We start from the raw sequence: 21059 nt of genomic DNA, 5'->3' as shown, positions 1-21059 counted from the left end.
TAGGAGTGCGTGATGGGCTCACAGTGAATCAGTAACATGTTTTATCCTGCACATGATTCTCAAGAAACATTTCCATTGACTTTAATCTTGTCCTTTTGTCTACTTACCTATTATACCGCTCTATCTTGGTGCTTTTTATGAGTTTTTTTAAAATATTGTGATAAAGTTGTGTTGCATAATAGATATTGAAAATATATTGCAGTGAGAAGCAGCAATCAGCAGAGTGTTCAGATTTTCTGATCAAGAAAACACAGATACAATTGTGAACCATTCTGTCTTTAGCCAGACTGCACAGAGACACCCGAGGGCTCCAATGATTCTCACTGACAGTGAAAACCTATGTTGTTCAATTATACCACTTTGTTTCTCAGAAGTCATTTGATCTTTCTCCCTCTGAGATTACTTATAAAACAGAATTCAATTACACCTTTTGTAAGAAATAGTTATGTTGAATTATATGCACACAGGCAGAAGAAAATCATCTTCTACTTCTGCAGAATGGAAAAAAATGTGCAGTTTATCTGGGTTGCAAGAATTGAATCTTTTCCCCAAATATGAATGTGCTGTCGCTGTGTCCATGTGGTGCAATGTGTAGAACATGTTAATGAGGGCTGAGGCAGTCACCAAAATCAGTCTTATCTTCTGCACAGTGTTATAAATAATTAATGGCATATTTTCCTCTCAAATTAACAATATTTCACAATGCTTTTAAAGTAAAATTTGTACTCTCTGGTTTGTTTAATAGTTGCGATGGAATCACCTATAACATGCACACAAACTAACACTGCACTATACCGTTGCTGCTCTTAATACTAATGACCCATGCTGCATTTATATCGTATGATATTTGTAATCCAATTCCAACAATAGGCATTATCATTTTACTAGGACCTTTCTGTGATATTTTGGTGAATTGATTGGTGAATCTTGAAAGGGGGAAAAGTATCATGCATGATTGAGGGGGAGGGTTAAAGTGGGGGTTGGGTCAGGGAGAAATATGGGGCCCGGAAACAGGATTAGTACCAGGGCCCATGCTTTCCCTCCCTGGCCCTGAGTTGAATGATATTTATTCTTGGCCAAGGATGGAAATTAGCCAGCGCTATTCGAATAGTGCCTTGGGAGTTTTAATATCCACCTGGACATGGCAAATAGGACCCTGGTTTAACAGGCTATCTGAACGATAACAAACTCATAAAGAAATCTTCTCTCATTACAGCACCGTATTGCAAACCTATATTGCAACCTCCTGCCTCAGAGCACTACCAACTGAGCAAGCTGACACACGGTCCCAGTTTCGCTGCTGTGCTGATACAATTGGGGTGCTGGATTTTCTTCTTCAGTGCCATAGGCAAAATCAGGCACAAGTTATTAATATTAATGTAGAGATACTTGAGAAGATACATTGTGGGTGGGTGAATATGGAAATGACACAGACAGTAAATGATAAAACCTTAAAAGGCACATCTTTAAAGGCTGGGGTCAAGTTGATAAAGCTGTAAAACAATGCAGATCCTATGTTTTACAAATAAGTGCATCAAGTACAAAAGCAAATGGATGATGTTAAAGCTGTCCATATCACTGGTTAACCACAATTAGACTATGATGTCCAACTTTGAGTGCCTTATTGCAGGAAGGATGATGAGATTATAAAGAGGGCATGGGGAGATGATAGCAGCCAGGGGAGGCTTTAGTTGTGAAGAGAGACTAGAGAAACTGGATTCTTTTCATTAGAACAAAGCAGGTTAGGAGGAAGTCTCATAGATGTGTTCAAAATGATGAGCAAATTAGGAAAACCTACTGGTCAGTGAGTAGGTAAAGAAAGGTCAAGATCGCCACCAAAAGAAAAATTGGTGCCATTAGGAGCATTGTTTTACACACAGAGAATATGAATACAGTGAAGAGTGAATAACAAAACCATGGCCAGAATTTTCGGCTCGGGGGATTGGGGGTGGGGCCCACTCGCCAAGGCGTAAAATGACATGGGGTGACGTCGGGCATGCGTCCCAAAATCTCCACACGTCATTTAGATTTTCAGTTCGGCGGATGCGCAGCCAACTTGGGTGCGCATCCACCAAACTGTCAAAGGCCTATTAAGGCCATTTAAAAACTAATTAAACTAATAAACTGAACTGCCTGTCCAACCTTAAGGTTACCAGGCAGACAAAGAGCTCAGGGGCCTTCCCATTTTTCATGGAACCTCATCCACAGGCAGGATGAGGTTTCATGAAATGTTTAAAAATTGAATAAAATTTTTTTTAAAAATTCATTGACATGCTCATGTGACACTGTTACATGAGGGGTCATGTCTTAAAATATTTTCTTTTCTTTATTTAGATTTTTAAAACTTAAGCTAATCTCCTTGAAACACCTCTGTTCCTCAGGGAGATTTCTGCGCTCTTTCACACGCCTGTGCGAAAGAGCACAGGCCCTGACTCAGGGAGCCCCTGCCCCAACCTGCACAGGGGGAGCTTAGCGCTTCTTGCGCACGTCATGCTGGGTGGGCCTTAATTGGCCCGCCCACGTAAAATGACGGCGCAGACCCGATCAGCGGAGCTGATCGGGTCTGCGCCTGCGCCTGCCCCTGCCTGCCCCCACACAACCCCCCCCAATGGGAATTATGGAAATATTCTCCCCCATAACTTTTTTAAAAAGTAGTTAAATAGGTGAGAAAGGGAAAAGAATCGTAAGGATTTGTTAAAAGTGCAAGGAAATGAAAATAAATAGATAGCTCTTTCAGAGAACCATCACAGACACAATGGGCCAAATGGCCTCCTTTTGGACAGTAAAATTCTGTGATTTTCTAAGCTTTTATTCCCAGCTGGGGTGGCCAACCTTCCAGGTTTTTCCTAGGGTCTCCAAAATTTTAAATTAATTTCCAGGGCACTGCTGGGAGCAAGCTAGGAGAAAAAAGTAATAGGAACATTATAAAGAAACATTTTCTTTCAACCCTTTGGCTTATCCATTATAAAAATGCTGGAATCAGGGAAGAAAAGGCTGTTTGACAGTTAAAAATCATCCAATTGGGGAATGAAGAGACTATTCACTCTCCAATTGGTGTGGGAACGCACGGAGTCACAAGAATGGACATGTTGAGCAGCCAGTAGGGGTTGTGAGTGGGTGGAGAAGTTAGAGAGAAAAGATCATGTGATGAAATCTCCAAAACTATGGCCAGGACTTTTCCTTCATCGGGCGGGCTCGACGGGGGTAACTGGAAGCGGTCAGGAAGCCAACCACTGCCTGCAATCGGGGCTAGACCGCAATTTCACGCTTGTGGGCCAATTAAGCCGTGCTGCAGCGCCCAGCACTGCCTGTGTGGTGGGGGGAGGAAGGCGAGCAGGGAACTTCATGCATGCACGCAGGAGAAGCTCCGTGAGGCAATCTGTGCTGAAGCTAAGTATATAAAAAATCAAAAGTAAAGATTTTAAAAATGTTACAAAACGTGACTCTGTCACATGAGCAGGGACCTGTTATTAATGAAAAGTTAAAATTTTTATTTCATTTTTAATTGCTGTTAGAAACCTCATCCCGTGGATGAGGTTTCCTGAAAATTGCAAAGGCCACTTGGCCTTTACGCCTGCCCGCCAACCATAAGGTTGGACAGGCAGCGAAAAATTACATTTTATTGGTACTTTAATGGCCTTAATAGGCCTGTTAATTGTCGGCGGGCGTGCTGCCAACTCCTGCACATGTATGCCCACCAAAATATCGCACCAGTGCGCAATGACGTCAGGACGCTTGGCCGACATCATCACGCATCATTTTACGCTCATTCAGATCAGACACACTCCCACCCAATGAGGTATAAATTCTGGTCTATATCTAGCATGTTTGAATCTGGCACCTAGTCAGGGGGATCTAACAGAAATATATCCTTTGTTGGGTAAGGGGAAAAAAAACTGTACACAGTACTTCAGCTGTGGTTTCAACCAAAGATCTACATAATTGCAGCAAGACTTCCTCACTCTTAAACTCCAACCCCCTTGCAATTATAGTTGATATACCATTCGTCTTCCTAATTACTTGATGTACCTGCATGTTAACTTTCCATGATTCATGCACAAGTCCCTCTGCACCAAATCCCTCTGCATACCAACATTTACCAGTTTGTCATTTCTCACATTTCCCCACAGCATACAGCATCTACCACCTTCTTTCCCACTCATTCAACCCATCTATAACCCTTTACAGCCTCTCCTCTTCACAACTTACTTTGCTACCTAGGTCTGTACCATCAGCAAACTTGGGTACATTACACTCAGTCCTGATAGTCCTCTAAGGCACTGATATGGATTGTATATAGCTGAGGCCCATGCACTGATACTTGCATCATCCCAGTAGTTATAGTCTGCCAACTGAAAATTATGCCTTTAGTTATCCCTTTATTCCAATTCTCTGTTTTCTGTCAGTTAACCAATCCTCAAGCCAAGCTAATATATTACCCCCAATTCCATGAACCCGAATATTGTGTAACAATTTCATGTGGCACCTTATTGAATGCCTTTTGAAACTCCAAATATATTACATCCACTGGTTCCCCCTGTCCACCCTGTTAGATACACTCTAAAAAAACTCTTAATAGATTTGTCAAACATGATTTCACTTTCATAAAACTATTTTGACTCTGTTTCATCATATTATAATTTTGCAAATGCCTAATAATAGAATCTAGCATTTTCTCTACTACTGGTGCCAAGATAACTGGCCTGTGTTTATTTATTCATTCATGGGATGTGGGCATCGCTGACTAGGCCAGCATTTATTGCCCATCTCTAATTGCCTTTAAGAAGGTGGAGGGTGAGACACCTTCTTGAACTGTCACAGTCCACATGGTGTGGGTACATCCATTGTGCTGTTAAGAAGTGACTTCCAGGTTTTTGACCCAGTGATAGTGGAGGAACGGTGATATATTTCCAAGTTAGGATGGTGCGTTCTTTGGAGGGGAAGTTGCAGGTGGTGATGTTCCAATGTATCTGCTGCCCTTGTCCTTCTTGATGGTAGAGGTGTGTGTTTGGAAGGTGATGTCTGAGGAGCCTTGATGGATTGCTGCAATGCATCTTGTAGATGGTACACACTGCTGCTACTCAGTGTCGGTGGTGGAAGGGGTGAATATTTGTGGATGTGCTGCCAATCAAGCAGGCTCCTTTGTCCTGGATGGTGCAGAGTTTCTTGGGTGTTATTGGAGCTACACTCATCCAGGCAAATGGAAAGTATTCCATCACATTCCTGATGGTGGACAGACTTTGGGAGTCAGGAGGTGAGTTACTCGCTGCAGAATTCCCAGCTTCTGAATTGCTCTTGTAGCCACATATATAGTTCCCTGTTTTCTCTTTCCTTTCTTGAATAGTGGGTTTACAATTGCTACCTGACAATCCATGGGAACCCTCTAGAATTTGGAAATTCTACATCTCTGTAGCTACCTCTTTTAAAACCCAAGAACATAGGCCATCAGATCCAAGGGATTTGTCAGTTTTTAGTCTCTTAACATCATTAGTTTTTTTTTGTATGAATATTAATTACTTTCAGTTGTGAGTGCTCATTAGGCCATTGGTTCGCCACACCTTCCGATTGGTTCTTTGTATCTTCTACTGTGAAAACAGACAAAATATTTGTTTAACATCGCTACCATTTCCTCAATCCCCATATTAATTTCTCCTCTCTGCCACTAAGGGACCCACGCTTATCTTTGTTAATCTCTTCCTTGTTACACACTTATAATATTTCTTCCAATCTGGTTTTATATTTCTTGCTAGGTTACTCTCATTCTATTTTCTCTGTCCTTATCAATTTTTGGTCATCCTTTGCTGATTTCTAAAACCCACCCAATTCTCACATTTACTTATCTTTTTGGCAACATTGTAAGCCTCTTCTTTTAATCCAATACAATCTTTAAATTCTCTAATTAGCCAAGGCAGGGCCACTTTTCCCACAGAGCTTACATTCCTTAAGGGAATGTATGTTCGTTGAGAATTATGAATTATTTCTTTAAATGTTTGCCATTGCCTATCTATTGTCTTATCAGTTAATCTATTTCCCAATCCACGATAGCCAACTCACCACTCGTGGCCATGTAATTGCTTTTGTTAAATACCTCAGCCATTTTCTCCTCAAAGTTTCATTTAATTCAATTAATTGAGACAGCTCTACTTCAACTTTAATTCAAGGAGATGCCTTATTGCCTTATCTCACTGGAGACCAACAAAAACACACCTGTGTTCATCTCTTGCTAGTAGCTTGCTTGTGGACTAACCTGGACTGGCAACCAAGATGTGGATAACCAAACTAGTAAAACAGAACATTGAAGCAAAAATATAAAAGCAAAAAACTGCAGATGCTGGAAATCCAAAACAAAAACAAAAATGAAAATACCTGGAAAAACTCAGCAGGTCTGACAGCATCTGCGGAGAGGAATACAGTTAACATTTCAAGTCCATATGACTCTTCAACAGAACTAAGGAAAAATAGAAGAGAGATGAAATATAAGCTGGTTTAAGGGGGGGTTGGTGGGACAAGTAGAGCTGGATAGAGGGCCAGCGATAGTTGAAGATTGCCAAAAGACTTCATAGACAAAAGGACAAAGAGGTGTTGACTGTGGTGATATTAGCTAAGAAATGTGCTAATAGGTGACATTAAGGGTAGAAAGCAGGACGAGCAAGGTACAGATAGCCCTAGTGGGGGTGGGGTGGGGGGAAGGGATCGAAATAGGCTAAAAGGTAGAGATAATAATGGATGGAAATACATTTTAAAATAATGGAAATAGGTGGGAAAAGAAAAAAAAACAAAATAAATCATTGAAGCAACTGGAGCTATGTTTTCACATGGAAGACTTTTTTTTTACAATTTCCACCTTTCACTGTGTAATATCTTCCCTATTGTCTTCTGTTCCTCAGTGAACAAATTCAGGCAGCTGACCCATTCACAACAAAAACAGAAATACCTGGAAAAACTCAGCAGGTCTGGCAGCATCAGCGGAGAAGAACAAAGTTGACGTTTCGAGTCCTCATGACCCTTCAACAGAACTAAGTAAAAATAGGAGAGGGGTGAAATATTGTTCTGTTGAAGGGTCATGAGGACTCAAAACGTCAACTTTGTTCTTCTCCGCCGATGCTGCCAGACCTGCTGAGTTTTACCAGGTATTTCTGGTTTTGTTTTGGATTTCCAGCATTCGCAGTTTTTTGTTTTAACCCATTCACAAGGTCTCTGTTTATGCTGCTTTTCACGTGTGAAAAGACGCATAAGATATGTGTGCTAGCTATCTCACTCGTGCTTCATGTGGGGTGCACCGATGGTAGTCAAAACTGAAAACACTTCTGCAGAAAATCATCTGGTTGACCCAGGGCTGGATTTTACCACATGCTGGCATATTTTAAAATAGGTAGACTGCTGCTGCCTTCCCAATCACCTCCAACCTGTCTCTCACATTACAGTGGCTACGGAAGGCATCAGGCAGCCCATCTGCCCTTGGACCCAGTTAGTGGCTACTTAAGGGCCTCATTCTGCTTCTGCTACTATATTGCATGTGTCAGGGGAAGGTGGAGGCAAGGCAGGCTGCTGTTGGGCAGGATGGGGTTGCTACCTCCTTTTGGAGGCGAGGGGGAGTGGTGGCGGGGTGGGGGGAGGTGCTGGGGTGCCACGTTCCCATTAGAAGCACCCCCCCCCACCCAAGATCGTAACCACCAGCTTAAACCTCCCCACTTAGCCTCTAAAGTCTGGCCCGCCCGCCCCCTTCTTCCCCACCTCGCTGGGGTCTGCCAGGCATGGCCATCCAAAATCCCTGGTTTACCTGAAGGCTGGGATCCATGACACTTCTTCGCGACTGCTGTAGTTCCGGCAGCAGCCACTACTCAATTCTGGCACTGCCGGCAGCTCTCGAGGCTGGACTTCCTCCTAGATGAGGGTGGAATCCCAAGCTAGATCAATTAAGGCTGCTCCCAGCGTAACATCACTGCAGGACAGCTGGGTTTCAGGTGGGCGGGCTGACGATGGACTTTTGGGTTGGGGCAGGGGGTAGGTGGCAGGAAATACGTCCTCCTGTAAAATCCAGCCCTCAGAGCTGTAACAGTCTCAAAGTACAGCGGACTGCATGCACCAACATTTCACTTCAGTGCCATACTACAGAGCTACTTTGTAAGATAAATTCTTAGTTCCCAATCCTCAATGAAAACTTATTCATCTATTTTAATTTATCATGAATGTCCTTCAATGTACTTGTGTTTACAACTTATTTTGCCCAATTGATATTTCACTTTGATAAATGAGCATTAACATTGCTTCCTGTATTTTTAACTGAAGGTTTATTTCTGGTGAGTAACAAAAGTACTACAAAGGAGTGCAATGTTCAGTCAAACAGCGCTGATTGAAGAGATAAGCACAAGACCATATCACAGGACTTACATCAGATAGAAGGTGATAGTTTCTGATTGCTGCAAGGCAGCTGTAAGAGCATGGCAATTTGCAAGGCATTCCTAGGCTATGAAAGAGAAGAAACAGCCAAGGTTCCTTTTTGATTGCTATTAAGGACTTTTGCTATAAAAATTATAGAACCACGGAAATTTACAACACAGCCTTTAGGCCTAACAAGTCTGGTAAAGAGCTTTCCAGCTTAATCCCACTTTCTAGCTCTTGGTCCGTAGCCCTGTAAGTTATTGTGCTTCTAGTGCATATCCAATTACTTCTTAAGTGCGATGAGGATTCCTGCCTTTACCACCCTTTCAGCCAATGAATTCTGCCCGATGTCACTACGCATCATTTTATGCGTCGGCGAGCGGGCCCCGCCCCCCGATCGCTGATGGGAAAATCCTGGCCATAGAATTATAAATCTCTTTATTGACTATAATGCGTTGTCATCACCAAATCTAAAGTGAGCATTACTTTTATACTCCTTAACCTTGTGTCAATCCTCGCTATTTAGTCAATCAAGGTAACATTTTAACCAATCTGATCCACATACTGTTGAAGTTCAAACTCTATCTATTATTGCACAGTTAAAGGAGACTGTGACAAACACATTCATCACAGGACTAAAATACCTTGTGACCAGTATAATTTGTTTGGATGTATCATTATCTTCGTCCTCTTCTTCAGAATTCTCTGCATGTTTCATTTCAAGGACCCTGCCTCTCCCAGAACCAAACACTAGTTAGAACCAGTAGCCTGTCCACATAAGACACCTTAGCATAATTTAGCAATTTAAATGCTAGTACTGATCCAGGGATCCCCAAATTGAATTTTGTCTATCATTTATACGATCTGTCAAAGTCCATGGTATATTCATCCATGGAATGACCATCTGTTTTTGGAAACATATCAAAGTCTGGTCTTACTCCATATACATTTAACAGATCAACTTTCTTGTTAATTTCATGCAAGAACTCTAGTAGAAGGTCCAAACCTTCAAGACAATCCCAAATGATGGATACTCAACTTACAAATTACTTTTCAAAACAAAAACAGAATTACCTGGAAAAACTCAGCAGGTCTGGAAGCATCGGCAAAGAAGAACAAAGTTGACGTTTCGAGTCCTCGTGACCCTTCAACAGAACTAAGTAAAAATAGGAGAGGGGTGAAATATAAGCTGGTTTAAGGTGGGAAGGTGTGGTGGGGGGAGAGAAGTGGGAGGGGGGATGGTTGTAGGGACAAGCAAGCAGTGATAGGAGCAGATAATCAAAAGATGTCACAGACAAAAGAACAAAGACATGTTGAAGGTAATGATATTATCTAAAAGAAGGTGCTAATTAAGAATGGATGGCAGGACACGCAAGGTACAGCTCTAGTGGGGGTGGGTTGAAATAAGACTAACAGGGCATAAAAGGTATAGATTTAAAAATAATGGAAATAGGTGGGAAAAGAAAAATCTATATAAATTATTGGAAAAAACAAAAGGGAGAGGAAAGAAACAGAAAGGGGTGGGGATGGGGGAGAGAATTCAAGATCTAAAGTTGTTGAATTCAATATTCAGTCCGGAAGGCTGTAAAGTGCCTAGTTGGAAGATGAGGTGCTGTTCCTCCAGTTTGCGTTGAGCTTCACTGGAACAATGCAGCAAGCCAAGGACAGACGTGTGGGCAAGAGAGCAGGGTGGAGTGTTAAAATGGCAAGCGACAGGGAGGTTTGGGTCATTCTTGTGGACAGAACGAAGGTGTTCTGCAAAGCAGTTGCCCAGTTTGCGTTTGGTCTCTCCAATGTAGAGGAGACTGCATTGGGAGCAACGAATGCAGTAGACTAAGTTAGGAGAAATGCAAGTGAAATGCTGCTTCACTTGAGAGGAGTGTTTGGGCCCTTGGAAGGTGAGGAGAGAGGAAGTGAAGGGGCAGGAGTTGCATCTTTTGCGTATGCATGGGGAGGTGCCGTAGGTGGGGGTTGAGGAGTAGGGGGTGATGGAGGAGTGGACCAAGGTGTCCCGGAGGGAACGATCCCTACGGAATGCCGACGGTGGGGGGAGGTGAAGGGAAGATGTGCTTGGTGATAGCATCATGCTGGAGTTGGCGGAAATGGCGGAGGATGATCCTTTGAATGCGGAGGCTAGTGGGGTGATAAGTGAGCACAAGAGGGACCCTATCATGGTTCTGGGAGGGAGAGGAAGGCGTGAGGGCGGATGCGTGGGAGATGGACTGGACACGGTTGAGGGCCCTGTCAACGACCGTGGTGGAAAACCTCGGTTAAGGAAGAAGGAGGACATGTCAGAGGAACTGTTTTTGAAGGTAGCATCATCAGAACAGATGCGACAGAAGCGAAGGAACTGAGAGAATGGTATGGAGTCCTTACAGGAAGCTGGGTGTGAGGAGCTGTAGTTGAGGTAGCTGTGGGAGTCGGTAGGCTTGTAATGGATATTGATGGACAGTCTATCACCAGAAATTGAGACAGAGAGGTCAAGGAAGGGAAGGGAAGTGTCAGAGATGGACCATGTGAAAATGATGGAGGGGTGGAGATTGAAAGCAAACTTAATAAATTTTTCCAGGTCCCAACGAGAGCATGAAGCAGCACCAAAGTAATCATCGACGTACCGGAGAAAGAGTTGTGGGAGGGGGCCAGAGTAGGACTGAAACAAGGAATGTTCCACATACCCCATAAAGAGACAGGCATAGCTGGGGCCCATGCGGGTATCCATAGCCACACCTCTTATTTGGAAGAAGTGAGAGGAGTTAAAGGAGAAATTGTTCAGTGTGAGAACATGTTCAGCCAGACGGAGGAGAGTAGTGGTGGATGGGGATTGTTCGGGCCTCTGTTCGAGGAAGAAGCTTAGGGCCCTCAGACCATCCTGGTGGGGGATGGAGGTGTAGAGGGATTGGATGTCCATGGTGAAGAGGAGGCGGTTGGGGCCAGGGAACTGGAAATTGTTGATGTGACGTAAGGTGTCAGAGGAATCACGGATGTAGGTGGGAAGGGACTGGACAAGGGGAGAGAGAAGGGAGTCAAGATAACGAGAAATGAGTTCCGTGGGGCAAGACCAGGCCAACACGATCGGCCTGCCAGGAGAGTCCTGTTTGTGGATTTTGGGTAGGAGGTAGAAGGAGGCCATCTGAGGTTCGGCGACTATCAGTTTGGAAACCGTGGGAGGACCATCTCCAGAGGAGATGAGGTCAGTGACAGTCCTGGAAACAATGACTTGATGTTCAGTGGTGGGGTCATGATCCAAGGAGAGGTAAGAGGAAGTGTCTGCGAGTTGACGCTTAGCCTCCGCGAGGTAGAGGTCAGTGCGCCAGACAACAACAGCACTACCCTTGTCAGCGGGTTTGATGACAATGTTAGGGTTGGACCTGAGAGTACGGAATACAGTAAGTTCAGAGAGAGACAGGTTAGAATGGGTGAGAGGAGCAGAGAAATTGAGACGATTAACTGTCACGCCGACAGTTCTCAATGAAAAGATCAAGCGAAGGTACTTTTCCCTGATTTGGCTTCTGCTAGGAAGCAACAATGACAAGCCTGTGCCTTGTTTCCTTTTTGGTAAGGATGTAACCTTTGACCACATGTCCACATCATTCTTCTACTGGTCATAAGGTTCAGACTGTGAGAACATTGGAGGATAATCATACCCTACCAATTTTACACTTGCATTCTGCCTTTATCACAACAACTATCGGGATTATAGTTTTTTTGTCTGCAATTGTTTTCTTAAGTTTCCAACCTTCACCTTTAAGCTCTCTGCCACCATGTAACATTCCAGAAAGCTAGTTGGTGAAGGACAGAATACAATTATAAGCAGTTATTGCAGAGTTACACATTACAAGCTTACATTTCCTAACCCAATAGCCACAGTTTCAGTGTGTATCCATAGGGGTGCAAGTGAATGCCCAGTAAATGCCTGCTACCTGCATACAATTAAATACAATTAATAAGCAATTAACATAACTTGTATATGTCTCACCTCCCCTAAATCCAGTCCCAATGCCCCAGGAACCTAAAGCCCTTCTCTTACATCATGTCTCCAGCCACACATTCATCTGCATTATACTCCTATTTCTGTACTCACTACCGAGTGACATCAGGAATAATGCAGAGATTACTACCTTTAGCTCCTGCTTGTTAATTTATTTTACTAGCTTTCTAAAATGAAGGACCTCATCTTTCTTTTTACCTGTGTTATTGGTACCAATACAAACCACAATCTATAGATTCTCATCTATCCCCCTTTAGAATGTTCTACAGCTGCTCAGAGACACCCTTGGTCCTGACACAAAGAGAAGGCAACTTGGAATCATGTCTGCAGCTGCATATACACTTATTGAATTCCCTACCATTATTGCTTTTCTGACCTTCCTCTCCCCAACAACACCCATACCCCCACCTCAAGTCATCAGTGGTGCCATGGACTTGGCTCTGACTGTTCTCTCGAGGGGAACCATTAGAATATGATTAGAGAATAAGATAAACTCAGAGGGCTCCTGTTGTTTTCTCCCTCTCTGTCTAGCAGTCACCCATTCCCTCTCTTCATGTGCTCCTTTCGACTATGGGGTGATTACCTCCTGAAAAGTGCCTCGCCAAGAAACTGCAGTGGCGCTAGCTGTTGCTCAAGCTCTGTGACCAGGAGTTCGAGCTCGTCCAGCTGATGACATATCCTGAACATGTGGTTGTCCAGGGCACGAAAAGCATCCTGGAGCTCCCGCATAACACAAAATGTGCCATCAACAAGACTGAGGTGCCCTGCCATGCCACTATTTATTAGACTATTATCCAAACTTACCAGGAATAAACTTGAGACTTACCCTTGATCTGGACAAAAACAAAACTCAAAATAATTCATGCATGAAATAATGCTTGGCTGTGATGCTCTCCAAGGATCATTAACCTGCCAACACTCATTCCCTAGGTTCACACTTCAAGTAGGGCAATCTGAATGAAGTACCAGCAGGCAGCCAGTAATCCTGGAATCATACATCCCGGCAAGGGGGCAAGAGTGAAGATCTAATTTATATCTAATACTCAAGTATCGCAGGATTATATTTAGAACCATAGAATGATTACAGCACAGAGGAAGGCCATCATCCCATTCTGTACATGCCTGCTCTCTGCAAGAGCAGCTCAGCTGGTCCCACTCCCCTGCCCTTTTCCTTTAGCCCTGCAAATTTTTTCTCTTCAGATATTTGTCCAATTCAATTTTGAAAGTCATGATTTAAGCTGCCTCCGCCACACTCACAGGCAGTATATTTCAAATCCTAAACACTTGCTTACTTCATAAAAAGCTTCCCTCAAGTTGCCTTTGGACCTTTTGCCATGCACCTTCTTTTTCTTCTTTCGTGTGTTGTGAGCATCGCTGGCAAGGCCAGTATTTGTTATTCATCCCTAATCGCCCTTGGGAAGGTGCTGGTGAGCTGCCTTCTTGAACCGCTGCAGTCCATGTGGCGTAGGTATACACATACTGCTGTTAGGGAGGGAGCTTCAGAATTTTGGCCCAGTGACAGTGAAGGAACAGTGATATAGTTCCAAGTCAGAATGGTGAGTGGTTTGAAGGAGAACTTGAAGGTGGTGGTGTTCCCATGCATCTGCAGACCTTGTCCTTCTAGGTGGTAGAGGCTTGGAAGGTGCTGTCAAAGGAGCCTTGATGAGTTGCTGCAGTGCATTTTGTCGATGGCACACACTGCTGTCATTGTGCATTGGTGGTGGAGGGAGTGAATGTTATCTGATTCTCAACTCTTCTGCTAAGTTTCTCTCTACCTACCCTGTCCAGACCCCTCATGATTTTGAACATTTCTATCAAATGCCCTCGCAACCTTCTCTTCTCCAAGGATAACGCCCCAGTTTCTTCAATACATCACAGAAAGAGACAATTTGGCCCATTGTACATGTGCTGGCTCTTTGGTGGAGCTTTTCAATTAGTCCCACTCTCCTATTCTTTCCCACAGCCTTGCAAATTTTTGTTCTTCAAGTATTTATGCAATTCTCTTTTGAAAGTTACGAATTAATCTACTTACACCACCCTTTCAGGCAGTGCATTCTAGATCCTAACTACTCGGTGTGTAAAAAAATGTTTCCTCATGTAGTCTCTGGTTCTTTTTGCCAATCATCTTAAAACTATGTCCTTTGGTTACTGACGCTTCTGCCACTGGAAATAGTTTCTTTTTATCACTCCATCAAAATCCTTCATGATGTTAGGGGCAAAAATATGGAAGACCCTGTGTCACTTCAAGAAGAAACCCCAGCAATCCTGAAGATGGACTGTCACTTGATTTCATCTTTTCAAGCACTATCTCAGGCATTGCCACCAGGAATCCTTCATGATTTTGATCACCTCCCTTTAACCATCCCTGTTCAAGGACCCCTACAGTATAGAGGTTTGCTTTCAACAGTATCACATTGATAGGCTGCCTGTACTCTCCCCACCTGACATTCAGATCCAACAAAGTCAATTAAAGATTGGTGTATAGCAGGAAGCTGATGTGATACTGCTCATTTTACAATTTTGACCAGGACGAATTTCTACTCTACTGAACAAAACTAAAATACTGCAGATGCTAGAAATCTGAAATAAAAACAGAAAATGCTGGAAATACTCAGCAGGTCAGGCAGGATCTCTGAAGTAAAACAGAATTAATGTTTCAGATCAGTGACCCTTCATCACACCCATGATGAAGGGTCATCATCAACCTGAAATATTAACTCTGTTTTACTGCCTGACCTGTTCAGTATTTCCAGCATTTTCTATTTCTATTTCTACTCTTTTGACTTCTGTAAATGATCATGGAATACATAATAACATTTTGTGTTTTGTGTTGATTTCACATTGCATTTCACTGTGCTGATAGACTATCGCAGTGACAGAATACTGACTCCTTCAGTGGCAAATTCCTGTTCAGTTCATCATCTGAGAGGAAGCTTTGAGGGATGGAGAAAGCAGACAATGCTCCAAAATTCCTCTCATTTCTACTTCTAATCATGCTTCTATTCCTTTACAGGAACAACCTGGGTTTAACCAACTAATTGTTAGACCATGACAAACACAATCTCCAAACACCTCACAAAGAAGACGCAAACATTTTTTTTTTATTTCTTGCAGGGAAAGAATGTCACTAAGCAGGCAGAGATGGCCTGAACACACATTCATCTCTCCAGGAAAATGTGCTGGCCATCAAAGGAAGGGGAACAGTCATGACTGTAGCAACTGGTAGCGTTGGAGGAGACATTGGACAGGTTTCGTCATGCCTTTTCCTCTTCTTGTATCTCACCCTGCTCGACAATCTACAGGTGCTTCTACCTGTCTCTTTTCTCTCCCTCCACACCGCAAGCCAACCCTTGTCCCTCTCTTTCATTTAGGTACAGAAAATGTGGAAGCCTCTGTGTCACTTCAAGAAGAAGCCCCAGTATTTCTGAAGATGGGCTGTCACCCAATTTCACCCTTGCAAGCATCAGTTCAGAGATTGGCACCAGGAATACATTAGCGGGTTGAGTAGAGGAGGGATCTTGACTTGATGGATCACTGGGCATATGTTCAGGGACTAGGGCAGAGAGGATTAGGTACCAGAGATGCCAACTCACCAGAGTACAAGATCAATATTGAGTTGACTCCAGCAGCTCCTTCATGTACCATGCCCTAACAAGACGTTGACAACCATGTACTTTCATTGGATTGATCCATGATTATGCTTGGTAAAGTACTGCAGTGTTTCGCCATTGTCTTTTGCAGTATGGCTGACCAGGAAAGTCTCCTGCTCTTACCACCTGTCATCAGGCATATTGGAAGGATTTACAGGCTGATGATCAACCTGTTTGGCCATGTTATGAATGCACCTTCCATGGCCATCATGTCCTGAAGTGAGACTTGAACCTGAAGCTTCTGGACCAGAAGTAGGGGCACTACCACTGCACCACAAACCTCCCTCTGAGTTGACTAATCAGAATTATTTACAGAAAAAGTAGGACACATACAGAACAGTGCAGTCTTGGTGTGAACACCTGTAAACAGTTGGGGTGAAATATTTCTCTGCACATCATTTTCGGGTATGGGGATCACAAATTGTGATCCATCCATGCTCAGCCCTGTTGAGGCAAGCAGCAGAAAAACTTTGTGCTGCCATCTTATTTGCCTATTTTCTGTGTGCAGCCGAGTGCAACTTGCACCATTGGCTTAGCTGCATAGGGGGCTGCAGAGCATGAGAGGCTAGTACATGATCCAGCCAGCCTCCAGCTTTTAAAGGCCATCTGTTGTCCTTAAACGGGAGCTTTGTTGACTGAAAGGAAGCTGCTGCTGACTGTCAGTACTGCAATTGGTGCAATTGTGGCACTGTTGAGCACGATCAGGATGACAGCATTCATGTTCCCACTACTACCATTCTGCCAATGCTCTTGCTGCTGCTTGTCAGCCAGCTAGCCTGCCCAGACTGCTGCCTCCAATGCCAAATAGTGCCATCTGAAGCCAGGCCTTTTAAGCCCAGAGCTGCTTGAGACCGTCCTGCAAGACCATCTGCAATCTTACCCACTAAAGGTCAGCAGCCATGCGGTAGCCTCTGGGGTAGAGCTGCATAGGAGGATGAGAACAGACAAAGGAACATGAAGGGATTGCACAAGTTGAATACATCATTATTGTTTATAAAAGTGGATGTGTTTTTGATAAAAGTGTCATGGAAAGATTATTAGCGGTGGCTTATATTGCAGGATCTTGGCCAAGGGGACACTGATGAGCCCTCCCAAATGAATGGTGTGCAAATGATGGTGATGGAATACTCCCCAAAGAGTAGGAGAGTTGGAGCATGTGTTCTTGGGCAGCCCATCTGGAGTGAAGGAGTCCAATCTGCTTCCTCCACCTCCTTCTCCTTCTGAGGTAGCCTCCAGATTCCTGGTGGCAATGGCTGTGTCCTTATAATGATTATGTTGTAGAGGATGCAGCAAACCACCACGAACTTGGAGATACATTCCAGTGAATATTGTGGGGCTCCCCTAAAGTGGTCTAGCCAGCAGAATCATTGCTTAGGAGCACCAATGGCTTTCTCCACAATGTTTTTAGTGGCTGCATGGCTTTCATTATTTACCTCTGGTCCTCGTTTGGACAAGTGGTGGAGAGGGGGTCATCAGAAAGGTATAGAGGGGGTAACCAGCTACCCTCTGGTTCTTCTTGGAGGCCCAAAGATGGCAGAAACAGTAGATTGCATCAGGATGCAAGCATTGTCGCTAGCATAACAGTTTGTGCATGGTTGAATGCCAGCTGCCTATTAATGGATAGCAGTTCCTGTATCTCTCCCTATTGAAATAAGATGCTAGCAGAGCCACATGCATGCAGCCTATGGTTCCCAACACCAGGAGGAATCCTGCTATCCGGGAAAATCCCTGTTCTCACTCATCCTGCTTCTCCTTCTCGGAGAGAACACAATAAAATCGCCTCCGTTTGAATATACGACCCCTGTCACCTCCTGGATACATCAATGGATGGTGTATTGTGAGACGTTTGCTATGTCCCTCACTCCTGCCTAGAATAACCAGGTCATTTAAAAGATTAATGTGACTGTGACTTTAATGGCCCCAGGCAGTGCCATCCTTGCCCTATTGTGAAATTGCAGGACCTGCTGCAAGAGGTGGCACAGTTTTGTGACCACCTCCTTGTTGAATCAGAGTTGCCTTAAGCATTGTTCCTGGGTGAGGTGGAAGTATAAAGATGCGCTCTCTGAAAACATGTGTTGTCTAGGTCCTTCTGTAGAGGGCCTTCTTCCTGCTCCCTCTTTGCAGAGCTTCCCCTCTCCACAGCCTCTGCTCTATTTGTTGGTCATGTTGCAGACTCAGATGCACTACAACAACAGCCGCCAAAGCCTTGCAGACTTTGTATTTACCGGTGGCCAAGTCCTCTGTCCTCTCTGAATGGATGCAGTTAGTCACCAAAGGACCTCCGAAAACAAGTCTTTCACAAACTTTGCCTTGCATAAGTAAGTCAAAAGCACCTCAGCTGAAAGATGCATGCCTGCCCTTTGAGAGATCCTTCATGCATCTAAATGTATGCTCAGCTGAGAGCAATTAGCACAAGTGTACACTGGATTTGCACAGTCCGAGTTTTGTCGAGTCAGCTTGAACAGCTGTTGGACATCACAATCCAACTACTCCTGATGCTTGAGATGTATACATGGTACACCCATGCTAGTGCCCTTCCCAGTTTGGCGTGCCGGGTGGGCCATCCCTCTTCCTGATAATTATCTGAGGCTTAACCAGACTGTACACTTTGTGTTGCAATGGACTGGAACTGAGCTTTCGACCACATATCCATACTATCATCAAAGACTGCCTAGTTCCATTTCTATCATCACTCGACATTGCCCTGTCTCAGCTCAATTGCTGCTGAAATCCTCATTCATGCCTTTGTTTACTTCAGATTTGGCTATTCCAATGCTTTTCTGGCCACTGCCCCATCTTCCACCCCTATAAATTTGAGTTAGTCCAAATCTCTGTTGCCCTAACTTGCACCAAGTCCCTTTCACCAATCAGCCAACATTGGCTCCAAGTCCGGCAATGCCTCAATTTTAAAATTCTCATTTTTGTTTTCCTTCCATGGCTTCGCCCCTCCCTAGATCTATAAAGCCCCTGGCTGTACAACACTTTGAGATCTTTGCAATCCTCCAATTCATTTTTCTTGTTTCCTTCTCTTGATTTCCCACTGAAGCTTCAGTAGGAAGCTGGTGAAATCTCTGGAGTAACAGCAAAAACTGCTGCAAACAGGCATCTGCCCTAATTATATGGGCTCAGTGTCAAATATCGTTTGATAATGCTCCTCTGAAGTGCCTTGGGACATATTACTATGTTAAAGGCACTATGTAAATGCAAGGAGCTGATGTTTTCTATGGTTCCATGCAGCTCCCACTGATGTCCTGCGGGGAGAGTGGGAGAGACCCACACCCTGCGAGTGCAAGGACAATATTACTGATAATGTACACAAGGATAATGACAAGGCAATGGAAATAAACTGAGCCTGAGGGTGTGCAAAAGCTGAATCAATTTGCACAGCCTGGTTAATCCTCACATGGAGGTTCTGACTGTACTACAGCGTGTATCAGTGCTGTCAGGAAAACAGAGACAAAAAAAAATTGCTTCAATGGCAATTTTGAGTCACAGTTTGATTTATAAAAGGGGTACTACTGAGGAGAACATTTTCTCATCAACTTAGCAATTCAGCCGTTTAGTGCATTAGCCAAGAATCACGCAAATACATTTCAGCAATATAAAACATTACTGGAGCATTTTATTATGAATAAACTGCATGGAACAAGGCCAAACAGTAGAATAATTGGGAAAAATATCCCTCATGCTGGCAATGTGCTTCTAACAGACACAGCTTTGTGCTTCCCTGCATTACTGGAATGCCAGTTCTGCTCGCAGTGTGTGAGGATGCTAGCACACACTGCACCATCCATGTGAAAAGCCAAGATACTAGTATAAGGTGAGTTCAATGCTGACTTTTTTATTCATTGTTACTTTCAATTACAAAAAAATCCACATATTAAATAAAAGGCTTCTGGTTAATGAAGGATACAAATAATAATCGATCGTAGGCTTTATTTCCAAATCCCCCCCCATCTCATTTTCCCTGAACAGCTATGGAGCAGGCAGTAGTCAGCAAGCAAATGATTTGCCAGCAGTAATGGCAGTCCAGACAGTATCCTCCCCTGGCAGCCAATCGGGGGCCATTCTGATTTTCTGTTAGCGCGCACCTCAAACAGATCAGCTGTGCTACTGTAGCTGATGTGAGTGGGTCTTGCTAAGAGCTGCTCAAGCCTTCCTGTCAAAAGGAATATCGGCTCTGTGGCTGGTGCTGGCGTGGACCTACCCGCCTCCCCCCCCCACCCCCACCACCCCCCCCCACCCAACCAACGTACCCCCCCTCCACACATACACACACACACACGACAGCTTGATCACTGCACTCTAATCAAATCACACCCATACACATTCTGAGGAAGCAGGGAGAAGCAGGGGAAAGGAAGAGTGCTGCTAGCTGCTGACTGCTGGGGTCTGTCTTCAACTCACAGTACTGCAGTGATCCTGGCTTCCTCCCCCGGCAGGCATTGATGCTGCTGTGAAGGACAGAGAGGCACTCTAACAGTGTGTGTACACAAAACAGCCCGACAAGACAAGAAGCTGACTGCTGAAGCACACAGGGGTAAGTGGAGCTCTCCTGTCTTTTGCTCAATACACTCACCCTCTTGCTGTGCTCTCTTGTGGGTTTGCTGTCCTTTCAAATAAAGGCTTTCTTTTTGGTCCATGTACTGGTCTATGAAATTTGGCTTGCTGCCATCATTCCCCCATAAATAATTTGCAATAGAGTGGAAGAAAAAGTGGTGTATGGATTGGGAATAAGGATGAGGATGGGGAAATTGATCTGGGTATCAATGCTATTCAAGGGCCTCTGGACTGCAGTGCAAGGCACTTATGAATGATTCAAAATCATTCCAATAATTCTGAGACTGTTCAGCTATAATTGTGCAATGCTTTTCATAAGCAATCGTTCCATTTACTAATCTAAAAAAACATAAGATCCAGTCTCATGAGGTCTCTGTGGGGGAAAAAATGTCATTGAATAAAGGGAAAAAAATAACATTTGAGGTTTTTTTTTACAGCTTACTGAATACTGTTGCTAGTGTTTCTAACCTACAGAGTAT

At 43.9% G+C, this 21059-nt stretch overlaps 2 protein-coding genes across 2 annotated transcripts in view; one reads left to right on the top strand and one right to left on the bottom strand.

Annotated features, from left to right (window-relative positions):
* Positions 1-21059, bottom strand: part of rsph14 (radial spoke head 14 homolog) — an 876175-nt gene that overhangs the window by 433153 nt on the left and 421963 nt on the right. The gene's annotated exons all lie outside the window — the stretch shown is intronic.
* gnaz (guanine nucleotide binding protein (G protein), alpha z polypeptide) overlaps positions 20355-21059 on the top strand; it is a 315345-nt gene continuing 314640 nt past the window's right edge. Inside the window, exon 1 of the mRNA XM_041203453.1 lies at positions 20355-20560. The gene's annotated coding sequence lies outside the window, so the exon portion shown is untranslated. The remainder of the gene's footprint in view (positions 20561-21059) is intronic.

Source organism: Carcharodon carcharias, chromosome 13, assembly GCF_017639515.1.
Source record: "Carcharodon carcharias isolate sCarCar2 chromosome 13, sCarCar2.pri, whole genome shotgun sequence".
Taxonomy (NCBI): Eukaryota; Metazoa; Chordata; class Chondrichthyes; order Lamniformes; family Lamnidae; genus Carcharodon; species Carcharodon carcharias.
Note: the sequence above shows the minus strand (reverse complement) of the source record. Positions and strands in the feature narration are given on the sequence as shown.